The sequence below is a fragment of the Podarcis filfolensis genome, assembly GCF_964270895.1.
Source record: "Podarcis filfolensis genome assembly, chromosome: 6".
In the NCBI taxonomy this organism is placed as follows: Eukaryota; Metazoa; Chordata; class Lepidosauria; order Squamata; family Lacertidae; genus Podarcis; species Podarcis filfolensis.
Window position 1 is genome coordinate 99457087 of NC_139609.1, and position 14893 is coordinate 99471979.

A 14893-nucleotide genomic window follows, 5' to 3' on the forward strand; every position below is an offset into this window, starting at 1 on the left:
GGGGAGATGGTGCTGGGAGATGAGAGGCCTCCTTGCTGCTCTGCCAGAGACCTTCCTCTTCCCTTCCGCTCCCAGCAGTGTCCCAAAGGAAAGGACAGGAGACGAGGGTAAGAGGTGAAGCTCCCTGGGGGTGTTTTGAATTTTGCAAAGCACGAGGAAGAGGAAGAGAAGGCCAATTTCAGTCTTGCTTTGCCCTGCAGCTGACGGCCAAACAGTAATTTTCCAGGCCTCTAATTAAAGGGGTGATAAGCAGCAGCTGCATTCCCAAGTCCTTGGCCTGGTTCTCTTGCCCCATCCCCTGCAGACTCTGCTGCCCCCCCCAGGCCACGTTTCACTCCTCAGGTGTGCAGGGAAGCTAGGGAGAAGCCAGCATGTTTGGCCCCTTGGCCACCTGCCTTGGAGGGGAAAGGCCCTAGGATCCCAGGTAGCAGCAGGTGGGGAGAAAGGCCCTCCTTTGCCCCAGCAGCCCTGGAAGAGTGGATACTCTGGGGCCAGGTGGGCACAGTCCCCCATGAGCCAGCCTGCGGTCAGTGTCCGCAGCAATAGGAGCAGCACTTGCAGGGGGATGGAAGGTCTTGCTTGAGGAGGAGACAACGTTGAACCACCAGCAGGAGACCTGCATGGGGTCTGTGCAAGTTTGGGGAGGGCATCTGCCTTCCAAACAGAAGGTCCCCAGTTCAGTCTCCACTGGCATCTTCTGAGAGGGCCCCTGCCTGAAATCCTGGAGAGCTGCTGCTGCCAGCCAGTGTAGGCAGTCCTGAGCTAGATGGGCCAATGGTCTGACTTGATATACGGCTGCTTCCAAAGTTCTTCTTAGCACCTCAGCCTCCCCACCCACCTTGACCAGGCATCGCAAGAGCTTCTCCTCGGCCGCCTGAGGCAGGAGCCCCTGAGAATTTGCCTCTGTGATACTTGGGGATTAATATGACAGCTAAAAATGTGAATTTGTTTAAAGATAATTATGAAAAATGCTGGACAGAGGTAAAAAAAGATTTAGAAATTTGGTCAAAATTGAAGCTTTCCTTGTTGGGTCGAATTGCAGCTATAAAGATGAATGTATTGCCTAGAATGTTATTTTTGTTCCAAACATTGCAAATTGTTGATAAGATGGACTGTTTCAAGAAGTGGCAGAAAGATATTTCTAAATTTGTCTGGCAGGGCAAGAAGCCCAGGATAAAATTTAAGATATTAACTGATGTAAAAGAAAGGGGGGGATTTGCCCTGCCAGAGTTTAAACTTTATTATGAATCAGCAGCTTTCTGCTGATTGAAAGACTGGCTACTTCTGGAGAACACAGATATTTTGGACCTAGAAGGGTTCAATAATACTTTTGGGTGGCATGCATATTTGTGGTACGACAAGGTTAAAGCTCATAAAGCTTTTAAAAACCATATTGTCAGGAAAGCATTGTACAATGTCTGGATCAAGTATAAAGACTTGCTGGAGAACAAAACTCCCAGGTGGTTGTCCCCAATGGAGGCAAAGGCTGTGAAAAAACTTAATATGGAGTCTAAATGGCCGAAATATTGGGAAATTTTGGAACAAGAAGGGGATATATTGAAATTGCAGAGTTATGAGAAATTGAAAGATAAAGTGCGAGACTGGCTCCATTATTATCAAATAATGGAGGTTTTTAAGTTAGACAGGAAAATTGGTTTCCAGGTGGAAAAATCAAAATTGGAGACAGAATTGTTAGAACCCAAAACTAAGAACTTGTCAAAAATGTATAACTTGCTGTTGGAATGGAATACACAGGATGAAACAGTTAAATCAGCTATGATCAAGTGGGCACAAGATATTGGTCATAACATTATGTTTGAGGACTGGGAACGGTTGTGGACCACCGGTATAAAATTTACGGCATGTAATGCCTTAAAAAAAAATATTATGAAAATGATTTATAGGTGGTACATGACTCCAGTCAAGCTCGCAAAAATTTACCACTTGCCTGATAATAAGTGTTGGAAATGTAAAGAGACTGAAGGTACATTCTTTCACCTTTGGTGGACATGCCCAAGGATTAAGGCTTTCTGGGAAGTGATTTATAATGAAATGAAAAAGGTATTTAAATATACCTTTCTGAAGAAACCAGAGGCCTTTCTCCTGGGCATGGTCGGCCAATTGGTGTCAAAGAAGGACAGAACATTTTTTATGTATGCTACAACAGCAGCAAGAATACTCATCGCAAAGTATTGGAAGACAGAAGATCTACCCACCGTGGAAGAATGGCAGATGAAGGTTATAGATTATATAGGACTGGCAGAAATGACCGGCAGAATCCGAGACCAGGGAAAAGAGACGGCGGAAGAAGATTGGAAGAAATTTAAGGACTATCTTAGGAAACATTGTAAAATTATTGAAGGTTAGAACGATGTTGATTCAGAAATTAAGTGGTTATAAGCTGTAATGATTATGTGATCAAGAAAAGAAAGGTTAAAAATTATATAGAAATTAGGGGAAGGATTTGCTGAATTGAATTAATTAGAGATTGGAATACAGAAAGGGGAGGTATGAGGAGGTCGGGAAAGTAAGTTTTATGAATATAACTTGTTGTTGTATGTGTTTTGTATGTATTTTTACTGTTTCTGTTTTTTGTTTTTTTTATTTTATATAAACTTTTAAAACTTTAATAAATATCTTATAAAAAAAGAGAGAGAAAATTTGCCTCTGTGCTTGTCTTGAGTGACAGGTCTCACAGATGAAGCCATTCCAAGCAGTCTCCCAGCCTGGGGGAGAAGGAGTCAATGGAGCCACCAGGCAAAAGGCAGCCGCCTGGCAGCCCTCTTGGCATCTTCTCCTGCTTGCCTGCTGCTGGGTGTTGCTTGTCTGCCCTTGTAGCAAAGTGTGAGCGACAACAGAGGAGGCTGCCCGCCTGCCTGCCTACGTAGGTTAATAGAGAGGTGGATTCTCTTGCCAACAGGAGATGCCAGTTAAGCCAGGTTCCCACATGGAGGCCGCCCACATAACTTGCCAGCATGCATTTGAAGGTGAGCTGCCAAGGGTTGCCTCATCAGCCTGCGGACAACGCTCCTGGCTGCCTTCGTCCTGCGCTGCAGCTCCTTGATTAGTGCCAGGAATGAGCTGCCCACGATCTTCCACTAGCCAAGGCTGAGCCCACCCTGCAAGTCGGGGGGGGGGGCTGCTAAGCTGGAGACAGGCCCTTCAGGGACTCCCATCGCCCCACCCAGGTTCCTCCTGGCAGCATCATGGGCAGGGGGAGCTATGGCCTTGGGGGATGGCTGTGCCAGGCCAGGTGAAGGGGCATCAGATACCCTTCTGGGCCGTGCCCTGTCCAATGAGATTGGGCTGTCATGCCAACCTGCCCTCTCACCATGCGGTGTTGTTCAATGTCCACAGCAAAACCAGAAAGGCAGGTGCACTCAGGATGCTGAGAGAAGCAGGGTGGTTTGCAATGCAAATGCACCATGGCAGTTGCCACAATGCTCATCGGCATGACAAATGACTCCGTTCCTGCTTTCTAAAAAGCTGGGGAGAAACAACAGCAGATAATCTTGGGGCACTTTGAGGACAAACAACTTTATTCCAGTAGAAGCTGTCTTGTGAACACAAAAGGTTAATCTCATTTGGGTTCAGAGTTTTTTTAAAAAATAAGGGTCATTAGATGGCATGAAATGCAACATGCAGAAATTAAAAATATGCAGCATAAGCAGAGCAGCCGCCCCACACCAGCGAACTCTGTTGTCTCAGCATGGCAGAGGTATTTGGCACCTGGAGCTGGAGAGAAGCTGACAGGAAGGCGAAGCCCCAGGTGTGTGGCATGATCTCTGCATCCCCGGAAGCGAGCAGGGAGGAATGACAAGCATCAACTCAGCCAGGCCTTGCCTGCAAAAACACTTGTGGGCCTCCAGGCCACCATCCAGGGTGCGTCCAGAGAGAAGCAAAGGACTGCATGAATCCACCTGAGTGCCAAAGGGAGCCCCTGAGGAGGCCCCTCCTGGGCCCCCATGCCCTGCAAAAACTATGACCAGGAGTACTTCTGGCAGGGCAGTCTCCAACCCAGGCACAGCCCTGCCTCCAGCCCCTCCAGCCCCCCCAGCCCCCCCAGCCCCTGCCACCTGAAGCTTCCAACTGGCTCTTCCTGAGCCTCTTTCCCCTTGGAAGCACCCAAGGAAAAATTGGGGGGGAGAGCTCCCCCTGTCTGCTTTGAGGCAAACAGAGCCACCTGCTCCCTTCCAAGACTGCCTGGACATGGAGAGAGAGAGAGAGAGAGAGAGAGAGTCTGTGGTGCATGAACTTCAGGTGACCCATCCTCTTACCTGAACAAGGCAAGTCCCTGGCCTGGTGTGAGAAACAGGAGCAGCAGGCAACGATAAGAACCTGCCCTGGCCAGCTCAGGAGGGAGGGAGGACATTGCATCAGATAAGCTGCTATTCTCTTATCTCCCCCCCCCCCCTGCCTTGCAATATCGCCCTTTCCTCTCGGATTCTGCCTCTACATTCTTCCATCTGCCCAGACCTGACCAGAGACCAGAGACCAAGGACACCCCTCTGGGTCTGGTGCTCCCTGCCCCATCCAGTTCTGTGGGACCAGGGGTGAGGGCTGGAATTACAGGCCTGGAGGAAATGGGGGGCCTTCAAAGCAAGCCCTGCGTCAAGTTCCTCTTCCCCAGAAGCAAAGTGCGTGAGGAGAAGCATGTCCTGCTGCTCTCTCCTTTCAGGCCTGCAGCCAAGCAGCATTTTTGACGCAAGTTCATTTGGGGCTCCAGGGCAGGAGTGTCCTTCTTGTCCACGTGAAACTTGCCCCCCCCGGCAGCTCCCACCCCCATTTCATCCTCCTGTTGCTGCTGCTGTTGGCCTTCAGCTTCTGCTGGGTGAAAAGAGCCCCATTGACAACCACATCCCCTCCAACAAGACGCCCCCCCTCCCACCCTTGGGCACGGCAACTCCCCCCCCCACTAGTTGCTCTCCAGGAGGGACTCTGCTGAGATGATGATCATTCATTAAATTTGTACGTCTCCCTTCATGCGTATATCCAGGGTGGTTCACAGCATAAAAATAAAAGACAAAGACAGAAAAACAGAGGGAGGGGTTGGGTCCCTTGGCTGTGCTAGAGATTCTGCCCCCTTCCTATCCTGGAGGCCCTTCTGCTGCAAAGCCTCTGTCTTGAGTCTCGGGGGGGGGGGCTCTCGGCTTAAGGGTCACCCCCCCTTGCTGGACCTGCCTCACTATGCCATTGGTGCAGCAATAAAACTGCGAGCACATTTGCAAAGCTTAGCCGGGTCCGGTATGGTTTCAGACTGGATATCTATTCATGTTTCCAGTTTTAATTCCAGTCTCTTTTCCAATGATCACCAGCAGGGAATTTTTTTACAGCTGTGCTGGCTGGGCTTGCCTTCTAGACGTCATGTGCCTTTCAACAGGGCGGCCTCCTCCCACCATTTTTGCCACAGACTCTGTGTGTAACTCTGGTCCTTGCCAAAAACCAGAAGACCAGGTTTCGCTGGAGAGCAGCCTGGGGGAGGTGGCTGTACGTGTGCCCCAAAAGTGATTCCAGAAGAGGGCATGTGGCTGAGAACCATGTCTTCCTCTGCCCACCTCTTGAGATTCCGCTGCCCTAGGCAGCCTCCTGGGCAGGGCTGCTCTTGTCAAACACCTGCCTAACAGCTGAGCTTAGGGCACCGAAGCAGAGCTTGTGCAAAGCAGGGATTGACTGGCAGGTGGAGCCCATCCTTCAGGGCTTCCCACACGGCTCAGACCAGACCCTCCAACATTTGTGCAGTGAAAATAGGGACAGTCTATTCTACACAGAGGTTGCGGGAGGCAGTGGAAGACAGGAGGGCCTGGCGTGCTCTGGTCCAGGGGGTCACGAAGAGTCGGACATGACTAAACGACTAAACAACAACAAACAACATTCTACACAGAGTGACTGGGGCAACCCAGGCAGATGAGCGAGGTGTTGTTGTTGTTGTTTGGTTGTTGTTGTTATATCAGGAAGCTGCTCCCGTGTTTGATCTCACCACACATGAAGACATCACATACACATCATTTGTCACCTTGGGCCAATGACAACCTCTCCACTAAACCTACCTCACAGGATTTTTGTAAAGAAACAATTTGCAAGTGAAGGGATCATGTACAACACCTTCAATAAATCACAATAAAGGAATAAACCAGGGGCAGGCAACCTACAAAGACAGGAGTGCCTGGCCTGCTCTGGTCCAGGGGGTCACGAAGAGTCGGACTAAACGACTAAACAGCAACAACAGGCAACCTAAGGCCCGTGGGCCAGATGTGGCCCAGTTGCCTTCTCAATTCGGACCACAGACGGTCCGGGAATCAGCGTGTTTTTACATGAGTAGAATGTGTCCTTTTATTTAGAATGCATCTCGGGGTTATTTGTGGGGCATAGGAATTTGTTCATTTTCTTCTTCTTCAAAATATGGTCTGAGGGACAGGGGACCGGCCCCCTGCTGAAAAAGGTTGCTGACCCCTGGAAGAAACACTCCACATGTTTCCTAAATGACCGGCTGCTGAAGCATTGCAATTTAAAGTGGATTGCTGACATTTCCCTTCAAAATTGTAGGAAGGGCTTTTTATGCCAGTTTCACCATTTCCTTCATTTGGTGCAGGGATTTTATTTTCAGTATAAACTGGACTCTGTTTTTGCACCTGCACACACACCATTCTTAATTGTTGTCTGAGACATGGAGGGGAGGAAAAAGGAAAACCAGGGACATTCCAGGATCAGATCAGAAACTGGGATGACTTCTGAAAGATGGGGACACTTGGAAGGCATGTACTACTTGCAGGCGTGGAAAATGGCACAGTGTGCTGGCGTGTGCCCTTGGCGTGTGCTGGCTGCCTCCCCTTAGAAACGAGATTGTGGAGCTGGAAAAGCTACAGAAAAGGGCAACTGAAACAGCCAAGGGGTGAAACAACTCCTTTAGGCAGAGAGGTTGTCGCATTTAGGACTTTTTAGTAGAAGAAAAGTAAGAGGCGGCACAACAGAGGGCGGTGCGGAGACCAGAGAGAGAGAAAGAGAGAGAGAGAGGCCTTTCCAATTCAGCCTCAAGATGCGGGGACAGATCCCGAGGCTCTTTCTTAGGAACTTGGGTGCCCTTTTCCCACCCGCCTCCCGCAGTCCTTGCCCTGAGCCCTGCAGGGCTAAAGAGCCGGACAAGCTGCTGCAGATCCCCCTGCTGCAGGCCCTCACATGGGGCAGCGGAGATGGCAAGCGCAGCCCAGGCGTTGGGCAGTCCAAAGACGCTGTCCCTGGAAGGTTTCTTCTCTCCTCAGGTATTATTATCATTATTAAATAAATTTGTATCCCACACTTCATCTATAGATCTCAACAACATAAAATTACAATATAAAAAACAACACTGACATAATAAAAATAAGAACAAAACAAACCAATACCCCCACAACTCATTTAAAAGGGCTTTGGATGTGGGGGGAGATGAGACCCAGAGGTCTTTGCCTCCCCCACAGCGCCAGCGCCCGCGGCAGGGGTGGGGTTCTCTCCCGCTCCGTTTCCAACCACAGGTATGGGATGCAGCCGGGTGGGGCTGCTGGGTGTCATTCGGGCTGCGTGTTGGCCACCCACGCAGAACAAGCTCCTCTCTCCAGCAGCTTCCTAATTACTCTTCCCCACAACTGGCAGGTGTCCAAGGGCAGGTCGGCCTGAGGTGCCTTTTCCGCATGGGGCTCCCTGGATGGGGAAAGAGGCTTTGGCTGCTTCCCTTGGAGCGGAGGCTCCGGAGACGGGGTCCAAGGAAGCCAGGAGGACCCTGTTTGCAGCTGGACGTGCTGGTGGTGAGGAGATGCTCGGCTTGGAAGACTTGCTGGGGGCTTTCCCATGATTTTGGATGATCATAAAGTAGGAGACAACCCAGGCCAATCCACCTTCTCTCCTCAAGTTTAACATGAGAGTCCTTCTGGATCAGGCCAGTCTGGCCTCCCGGCCTCCCAGTGGCTACCCAGATGCCACAGGGGGAAGCCTCAAAGCAGGACCTGAGCTCAAGAGCAGTCCAGCAACTGGGATTCAGAAGCACTGGCTGCCTCCAACAGTGCAGGCAGAGCAGAACCTCCCCCAGGGCTGGCAGCCCCTGTCAGGAAGCGAGCTGTGAGGCCCAAGAGACTTGGGGAAGAGCCCTGGGCTCCCACGGGCAGCTGGTCTTGCTGATGGCTCCCCTGGAGTGGCCCTGGTGCTTCATCTAAATGGCCCCACTCCTTGCTTGTTTCAACACCCCCCCAGCCACCCCCCTTCAGCCCTCTGTGCTGTGTTGCCTGCACAATAGGAGGAATCAGAGGGAGAGACTCGAGTCCAGCATCCTGCTCTAGTCTGCCTTGGTCAGACACCCCCCCCCGGCATAGGAGCCAATTCCTAGGGGCCGAGGGGCTTTGTCCCATCAATAAAATATTTGAGGGGGGTGGGCCCCCCAAAGTTGATGGGCATTGCTATTCAAATGGTGTCTGTGCACTGCATCATGTGATCGATTATGCAGGGCTTAACTGCTCCCCTACTTTATTCAGGTTGGCACCCTGCCACCTGGAATTCTGTGTCCAGTTCTGGGCCCCTACACTTCCAGGATGATTTGAAGGGAGAGACCTCCTCTGCCAGCACCACCGCCCCCCAAGGCCAGGACTCAAAGGAACCTCTTCTCTGGCCATGGGAGTAGCCAGTGGCAAGCCACAGAGGACCCTCCATGCAGGGGCTCAGCCATCCCTTGAAAAACCACCCAGTTGGAGGGGGTCATAGAATTCTAGAGCCGGAAGAGACACCAAGGACCATCTAGTCCAATGCTCATTGTCATCCTCAACCTTCCACTTTGTATCCGTGAAGTCCCTCTTCCCTGAGCTGGGACTGAGGGAGCGAATGGCTCTGACCCGGCCTTTTCTTCCTCTCCCTCCTCCCGAGTAGAGCCAGCTGCTGGATGAAGGCGAGAGCCAGGTGCCCCCACTCAGTCCTGGCTGACCTAGTTTAAAGGCAGCACTTCAACACCCCCCTGATTCAAAACCGCTGAAATCCAGTTGAACCAGTCAGCTGGGTCACCACATTTCCACATCTATTATGGTTAATTATTGTTATTATATTCAGGCATGTTCATTATGAGGTGGAGGGGAGGGGAGGAGGGCAGGCCCAACCGTCTTGAAGGAAGCTCTGAGTAGCGGTCTGGGGCAGGGTGGGGGCGAGCCTGTGGGCAGAGCCAGCTAGGGCAGGAGGGGGGAGAGAGGGTTGGTGGCTTCTTCAGGGGTAGAGCTGGGCCCAGGCAGCCCTGGGGGGAAAGGTTGAGGCAAGCGGACCCTCTTCTCTTAGGCTGAATCGGGGGGTGGGGTGGGGTGGCAATATTGTGGTCCCAGCAAGGGCCCTGAGAGGGGAGGGAGTTGGATGGCGGCTGGAGCGAGGCAAGACCGAGGAGCCTGTCTGGCCTCTGGGGAGACCACGCTGGGAACAAAGGGGGCCGGGTTCACTCCTGACGCCTGGGCAGCGGAAGCCAGAGGGAGGCCCCTCCAGTGGGGCTCCTGGAGGTTCTTCATCTGCTTCCAGGGCCCAGCTAGTGTGACCTGCCCTTTGGCAAAAGCTGCTGCAATTCAGCCAGGAAGAAGAGCACCCCAGCCTTGGAAGAGGTCACTGTGTGAATGCCCCCTGCCCCCTCCTCCCCGTGACCAAGCAGATTTTGCAAGATGCACCTAGCGCGCCTTCTTAGCTGACCATTTGCTAGGAGGTGGTTCTGTGCCTTGGAGAGGCCCAAGTGGTGCAATTTGACCCAGTTTCTGAGCACATCAGAGCATACCAGTCTGCCCAAAGATCCCTACAAGAGGTGGTGGTGGAGGAGGAAGAGCTGTCATGTGGAGGATGGAGCAAGCTTGTTTCCTGCTGCTCCAGAGGGGAAGACCAGAACCAAGGGATACAAATGGCAAGAAAGGAGACTCCAGTTCAACACCAGGAAGAGGGCAAGAGCCCTGGGAAGGTGGTGGCCTCTCCTGCCTTGGAGGCTGTTAAGCAGAGGTTGGCTGGCCATCTGTCAGTGTTATGTACTGAGTTGAACAGGATCCAAACTGCAGCAGTCTGATTGGTCCTAGAACAATAGGATCCAAAAGGCAGCAGTCTGATTGGTCCTAGAACAATAGGATTCAGAATGCAGCAGTCTGATTGGTCCTAGAACAATGCAGCAATATGATTGGTTGGCAGGAACCACCCAATCATGCTCCAGATAGAAGTGAATCCACAACCTGATTGGCTTACAGTAGAATTCCGGAATTAGCCAATCATGTGCAGCCCATTGTGTAAATAATGTATATAAAGTTGATACTTTGAGGGGACATTAATTCATTCCTCCTCACCACTATGAGCTGAATAAAGAGCATGAAATCACTTTGCGACTCTGAGTATATTTCACTGGCGACGAGGATGGGATCCTGCTGAGCTGACTGCCACACACAGCACCGCAGCACCGCCACCTGCCACACCGCTGCCTCGCACCGTGTATCCAGGCTTCAGCTCCGGGACACAAGGAACTCAGAATGACAACCGACAGCAGCTTCTCGCCGTTCAACCCAGCATCTGGAGACTGGGAAGCGTACGCCTCCCGTTTCACCTTCCTCCTAGAAGCCAAAGGGGTCACCGATGAAGAAGATGCCAAGAAGAGGGCAATATTCTTCAGCGTCTGCGGAGAGGAGACGTTTGAAATCGCCCGGGCTCTCCTTGCGCCGGAAGACGTTGCTACTGTTCCATACAAAACAATAATGCAACAGCTGAAGGGGCACTTTTCGCCACAGCCCTCAGTGGTGGCTCGTCGAAATGCCTTCTACGCAAAGCGGCAAGCCCCTGGGGAAACCATAACTGGGTTTGTGACCTCTCTCCGCCAAGCCGCCCGGTTCTGCAACTTCTCAGAGCTGGAGAACATGCTTCGTGACCGCCTCGTCAGTGGCCTGAAGGATGAGAAGCTGCAACGACGCCTCTACGCTAAGAAGGACCTAACGTTCCAGGTCGCTCTGGAGGAGGCCCTGGCAACGGAAGCTGCCGAGAGGTCGACGCAAGAGGCACGGTCGAGCCAGCCGTCCCAACCGAGGGTCCACCACGAAGACCTCACCGACGAGTCAGGATCCAACAGGGAGGAGGTGCACCGAGTACAGCAGCGCACTCAAGCAGCCCACATACCACAGCTGCCTCGATGAGAAGGAGGGAACTGCGCAAGCTGTGGAGAAAGTCACGAGAGGAGGACCTGCCGTTTCCGCAACGCAGAGTGCAGGCAGTGCAGAAAATTGGGACACATCGCCCGGGTGTGTCGGGCTCGGCCCACCCGACGCCAGGCATCAGATGACCAATCCAAGAGCCCCAGGTCCCGGGGCCCAACGCACCAAGGCAACTCGACGGAGCTCACGGACTTCCAGGTATACCAGTTGCCCCACCCCAACGTAGAGAACATTTATGTAGAGGTACAGATAGAGGGGGCCCCATGCCGCATGGAGCTTGACACGGGTTCAACTCTATCCATAATCTCGGCAAGGACCTTAAGGAAACTGTGTCCTACTGGGGGTCCCAAACTCAGGCCGGCCCCATTCACCCTCCGGGACTTCCAGAAACGTAAGGTCCCCACAATGGGGGTGGGGACCTTCAGGGTGCAATACCGAGGGCGGACGCGGCAACTGGACTTGCTTGTGGTCAAGGGCCCCTACATTAGCTTACTGGGATTGGCATGGTTTGGACCACTGGGGCTAGCCGTCATCGGGGTGAACCACACTACCTTACAAGTGGACGTGGACGCCATATGCAAGGAATTTCCGGGGGTTTTCGATGGGAAATTGGGACAGTATACGGGGCCCCCCATTGCTCTACAGCTTGACCCCGCAGTACGACCGGTCAGGCTCAAGGCCCGCCGGGTCCTGTTCGCCCTGAAACCCCGTATAGACGAGGAATTGGACCAACTCGTGGAGCAAGGAGTGCTGGAGCCGGTGCCTAATGCCCCCTGGGAAACCCCAATCGTCACACCCATCAAGCCTAATGGTTCGGTCCGCATCAGCGCAGACAACAAATGTACCATAAACAAGGCCCTCACGGCCCATGCATACCCAGTGCCAGTGGTCAGCCATGTCCTTGCCACCCTGGCTAGGTCGAAAATTTTTGGCAAGCTGGACTTGGCCCAAGCATATCAACAGCTGCCAGTAGATGAGGCCACAGCAGAGGCACAGACAATTGTGACGCACAGAGGAGCGTTCAGGGTAAAGCAGCTGCAATTCGGTGTCAGCGTGGCACCAGGTATATTCCAGAATCTAATGGACTCTCTCCTTAAAGGGATTCCTGGTGTCACCCCCTTCTTCGATGATGTGTTGATTGCCGGGCCCACACCAGAGGAGTTTGAGGACCGCCTCCGCACCGTTCTGCACCGTTTCCAGACGGCAGGTCTCAAGGTGAAGTGGGAAAAATGTCTACTAGGAGTGCCTCAGGTGGACTTTCTGGGATTTATGGTGGACGCAGAAGGGGTCCACCCGACTGGGGACAAGGTACGGGCCATTTGTGATGCCCCAGCGCCCAAGAACAAGACTGAACTTCAGGCCTTCTTGGGACTATTGAACTTTTACCATTCCTTCCTTCCCCACAAGGCGGCGGTAGCGGAGCCCCTACACAGACTCCTGGACAAGCGGGCCCCTTGGGTGTGGGGCCAGCGCCAGGAGGCCGCATTCCAGGTAGTCAAGGACTTGCTGGTCTCAAACTCGGTCTTGGCACACTTCGACGAGAGGCTGCCAGTGGTGCTAGCATGCGACGCCTCGCCCTATGGCATTGGCGCTGTCCTGGGACACCAACTCCCAGATGGAATAGATGTACCGGTAGCATACTTTTCCCAGACACTCAACGCAACCGAGCGGAACTACTCGCAAATCGACAAGGAGGGTCTGGCAATCGTGAAGGGAGTAAAAAAATTCCATGATTTCTTGTACGGGCGGCCCTTCACCGTGGTGACTGACCACAAGCCGTTGCTTGGCTTGTTTGCCCCCGAAAAGCAGACCCCCCAAGTGCTGTCTCCTTGCGTCCTCAGGTGGTCAATTTTCCTTGCCAGCTACCAGTATGCACTGATTCACCGCCCTGGGAAGGTGATGGGCCATGCAGATGCCCTCAGCAGGCTACCACTATCGGAAACAGGCCCTGACCCAGCACCTGCACAAGAGGTTATGAGCCTGGAGCTGCTTCCCGACCGCCCCATTCAGGCACAAGAAGTTGCACACCATTCCAAGAAAGATAGGGTCATCTCCCGGGTCCTGGACTGGGTGTGGAGGGGATGGCCCAGCAGCAGCCCCGGGCCAGAATTTGCCGGCTACACAACCCGCAAACATGAACTGTCGGCCCACAAGGGGTGCCTGTTATGGGGAAGCAGGGTCGTTGTTCCCCAGCCCCTCCGCAAAAGGGTCCTCACAGCCCTACACGAGACACACCCAGGGGTAGTAAGAATGAAGGCCCTTGCCAGGAGTTATGTGTGGTGGCCGGGGATCGACGGAGAGATAGAGGCCTGGGTCAAACACTGCCAGGCCTGCCATGAATCCTGCCCAGATCCCCCAAGGGCCCCAGTCCAGTCCTAGGAGTCCGCCCGAGCACCATGGTCACGCCTGCATGTGGACTTCTCTGGCCCCTTTCAGGGGAAAACATTCTTCATAGTGGTGGACTCCTACACCAAATGGCTGGAAGTCGCACTGGTACCGTCCACTTCTACGTCCGCAGCCATCCGGGTACTACGCAGGCTGTTTGCAACCCACGGGCTCCCTGACACTCTCGTCTCAGACAACGGGACTGCATTTACGTCAGGAGAATTCCAAACCTTCACAGTGCAGAACGCCATCCGCCACATCCGTTCGGCGCCATTCCACCCTGCCACCAATGGCCAAGCAGAACACATGGTGCGGACCACCAAGGACACCCTTCGCCGCATGACGCAAGGGGATTGGGAGTACCGCCTTGCCACATTCCTTCTAGCATAGCACAGCACCCCCAGCTCAACAACTGGCCGGAGCCCCGCTGAACTACTAATGGGTCGGCGCCTTGCAATCAGATTGGACCCCCTTCACCCCGATAGAGCTCAGGATGAGGTAGTGGTGGGGGAAGGCAGGAACCCCCGGACCTTCGAGGCCCAGGACCCAGTGTACGCAAAGAATTTTGGGGCAGGCCCTGCATGGGTATCCGCCACAGTCACCAGGGTCACTGGCCCCGTGTCGTAGGAGGTGCTAACAGATGGGGGGCAATGCTGGCGCCGCCACTGCGACCAGATACGGCGACGATTCCCGGGAGAAAACCAGGAGGAGGAGGACAGGTCAGGGAACAGTGGGGCAGTGAGGCCCATAGAGCAGCAGGGGCAAGCAGGAGAGGCAGAATCAGTAAATACAGAGGGGACCCGTGAGGCCGAAAGGACACCGGAACCAGAACCATGACTGAGTGAGCCGGTTGCGCCAGACCAAACAGCCCTATCACAGCCAGCATCCTTGGAACACGAGCCAGAACCTGAACCTCGGACCAGGGAACACCCCAGGCCGCAACGCACACGTAGGCCGCCGGCGTACCTTGAGGACTATGAATGCGACCTCCCGGGCAGGACTGGAACTTAGAGGGGAGGGGTGTTATGTACTGAGTTGAATAGGATCCAAACTGCAGCAGTCTGATTGGTCCTAGAACAATAGGATCCAAAAGGCAGCAGTCTGATTGGTCCTAGAACAATAGGATTCAGAATGCAGCAGTCTGATTGGTCCTAGAACAATGCAGCAGTATGATTGGTTGGCAGAAACCACCCAATCATGCTCCAGATAGAAGTGAATCCACAACCTGATTGGCTTACAGTAGAATTCCGGAATTAGCCAATCATGTGCAGCCTATTGTGTAAATAATGTATATAAAGCAGATACTTTGAGGGGACATTCATTCATTCCTCCTCACCACTATGAGCTGA

The 14893-nt window shown here is 53.2% G+C and overlaps 1 long non-coding RNA gene across 1 annotated transcript in view; it reads left to right on the top strand.

Moving 5' to 3' along the window:
- Window positions 1-14893, top strand: part of LOC310764831 — a 90753-nt gene that overhangs the window by 51039 nt on the left and 24821 nt on the right. The window lies entirely within an intron of this gene.